This window comes from Salvelinus sp. IW2-2015, linkage group LG1, assembly GCF_002910315.2.
Source record: "Salvelinus sp. IW2-2015 linkage group LG1, ASM291031v2, whole genome shotgun sequence".
NCBI lineage: Eukaryota > Metazoa > Chordata > Actinopteri > Salmoniformes > Salmonidae > Salvelinus > Salvelinus sp. IW2-2015.
The window spans coordinates 3,581,612-3,585,124 of record NC_036838.1 but is presented as its reverse complement, the minus strand read 5'-3'; positions in this window follow the sequence as shown (position 1 = coordinate 3,585,124).

Below are 3,513 nucleotides of genomic sequence, written 5' to 3'. Positions count from 1 at the left end.
GGAGTCACAAGTGTTGTCACATTCAGAAAAACATATTTGACCACTGTTGTGTTTGCAAAGCAAGAAATATTTTGTAATATGTTCCGTGTTAACCAGAAAAAACCTAACTTGCAGGTGGTGCAATTTTAAAATAATCATAAAACAACCAAATAGTTGTTGCTGTTTGTAATGATATAATGATGTAATGATGTAATTATGTTATGTAATTATCAGGAAGCCTAATTAGCCTTTTTTTCAACCACCACTTCAATCTAGATGTAATACTTATTTCCGTAGCCTAATTACTATTACAATATCCTATTTCTAAACAGGTTGAACTACACTTAAGCAATAAGGCCAGAGGGGTTTTGGTATATGGCCAATACGCCACGGCTAAGGGCTGTTCTTATGCACAATGCAAACCGGAGTGCCTGGATACAGCCCTTAGCCGTGGTACAGTATGCTGGTCATACAGTTGAAGTCGGAAGTTTACATACACCTTAGCCAAATACATTTTTAAACTCAGTTTTTCACAATTCCTGACATTTAATCCTAGTAAAAATTCCCTGTCTTGGGCCAGTTAGGATCACCTCTTTATTTTAAGAAAGTGAAATGTCAGAATAATAGTAGAGAGAATTATTTATTTCAGCTTTTATTTCTTTCATCACATTCCCAGTCGGACAGAAGTTWACATACACTCAATTAGTATTTGGTATCATTGCCTTTAAATTGTTAAACTTGGGTCAAATGTTTCGGGTAGCCTTCAACAAGCTTCCCACAATACGTTGGGTGAATTTTGGCCCATTCCTCCTGACAGAGCTGGTGTAACTGAGTCAGGTTTGTAGGCCTCCTTGCTCGCACATGCTTTTTCAGTTCTGCCCACAAATCTTCTATGGGATTCAAGTCAGGGCTTTGTGATGGCCACTCCAATACCTTGACTTTGTTGTCCTTAAGCCATTTTGCCACAACTTTGGAAGTATGCTTGGGGCCATTGTCCATTTGGAAGACTTCATTTGGGACCAAGCTTTAACTTCCTGACTGATGTCTTGAGATGTTGCTTCAATATATCCACATCATTTTCCGCCTCATGATGCCATCTATTTTGTGAAGTGCACCAGTCCCTCCTGCAGCAAAGCATCCCCACAACATGATGCTGCTTGGTTTCTGATGGTGGGATGGTGGTTGGGATGGTGTTCTTCAGCTTGCAAACCTCCCATCGTGTTTATACTTGCGTACTATTGTTTGTACAGATGAACGTGGAACCTTCAGGCATTTGGAAATTGCTCCCAAGGATGAACCAGACTTGTGGAGGTCAACAATTTTTTTTCTAAGGTATTGGCTGATTTCTTTCGATTTTCCCATGATGTCAAGCAAAGAGGCACTGAGTTTGAAGGTAGGCCTTGAAATACATCCACAGGTACACTACCAATTGACTAATAATGTCAATTAGCCTGTCAGAAGCTTCTAAAGCCATAACATCATTTTCTGGAATTGTCTAAGCTGTTTAAAGGCACAGTCAAGTTAGTGTATGTAAACTTCTGTCCCACTGGAATTGCGATACAGTGACTTATAAGTGAAACAATCTGTCTGTAAACAATTGTTGGAAAAATTACTTGTGCCATGCACAAAGTATATGTCCTAACCGACTTGCCAAAACTATAGTTTGTTAACAAGAAATTTGTGGAGTGGTTGAAAAACGAGTTTTAATGACTCCAACCTAAGTGTATGTAAATTTCCGACTTCAACTGTATACCACCAGTGGCGATTTCAGCATGTAAATCTTGGTGGGAAACTCAAAACAAATGTTTAGATGCATGCCAGCAAAGCCACTACACTACACAACACAACACTAAACAATACATTAATTGCACTATAACGGTGCCCACAAACCTACATAAAGCTGTCCCAACAGCAGAGCTTTCTTTTCAGCACCATGGAGTGAATCCTGACCACTGCTACACCTGGCTATCAGCAGAGCCTTGTCTGGCAGCAAAACAGTTCATTCAGCCTCATTTACTGCCTTTTTAAAAAACATAGTTGATATGGCTGACTTGCTTAAACAAATGTGGTTTCTCCTGACAATTGATATGTACAAGCTATGGCATAAGGGGACGACGAGCGGATTAGAGGCAATCTGTAATTTTCAATAAGACACTAATGAGCGAGCTAGGACGGACGTAGTCAATATAACTATTTGCACTTTTGAAATGTRCAGTGACAGAATTCAGAACATGGGCCATTCTTACAGTATTCTCCCTGTACACCAAGTCATTACCGTAGGATAAATAAAGGGAGCATATAAGCAGACTCTGAAAGCTCTTACAATATTCAATGTTTACATTTCTCAAAAAGCTATAGCCTACATGTGCACCACCAAGTCAGAACAGTAGGCTAAATTATGAGGGGAAAGGGGAACAACTTATTAGGGTAGTAACAGCTTACAACACAACATACACTTAGTATTACTTTCTTAACTACAGTATACATATCTCCCTGGCATAATACATAATTTATGCAGCAGCATACAATACATTTTTTGACTCTGTGCTCACTGTACTCTGTACTCAAGTGCTATGATCACTTGAACAGGAAGGTAGTGCGGAAGGTCCTTCTTGTGGGGATATTTTGTCATCWAACTTTGTCATCAAATTCTGTCATTCTCTGGATTTATGGTGCTTTCAAGACAACTGGGAACTCGGAAAAAAAGAAGGTTGAATCATGATGTCAGTGATCTTCAGGTCGGAGCTCTAGAAAGAGGCCAGAGTTCCCAAGTTGGAATTCCGAGTTGGATGACCATTCAAAACATATTTTTTGAGTCTGAGCTCTTTTTTTCCCCAGTTCCGAGTTATCCAGTTGTTTTGAAGGCGGCAGAAGCCATGCTGGTTTGACAGCATGGCCAATGTATTCAACCTTTTCTGTCCCATGGCATGTGAATATTTATCCCTTTAAGCTTGGGAAAGAGACCCTTAAACCCAGACATGGACCACACACCCACTCCACTGAATAGCAGGCTAGTGGTTTCTTTACAATGCTTGCAGTTAGCCACTGATTCTTTCCAAACCACTCATTGTTGAATTTGCAAATTCCAACTTGTTGTGTAATGTTGATGTCAAATGACCGATGAGCACTGATACGTTTTATCTATAATTTCTATTCATATGACAAGGATTGAAAAGAAAAGGATTTGCTGGTAGATTGTCGACGTGATTCATGATGATGACTAGATTAATAGCTAAGATGTATTTTGAAAGTATGATGTTGACACGACCAGTCCAATCAAAGCTACGGTAGATATTTAATTATTATTATTTTTTATTTTATTTAATCTTTATTTAACTTGGCAAGTCAGTTAAGAAGAACTTCTTATTTACAATGACGGCCTACCGGGGAACAGTGGGTTAACGACAGATTTTTACCTTGTCAGCTCGGAGATTCAATCCCACAACCTTTTGGTAACTGGCTCAACTCTCTAAAATATACGCTACACTGACATCTCTGCTCTCCTGCGTTTTACTCCTCACCTACCTTCAGTGC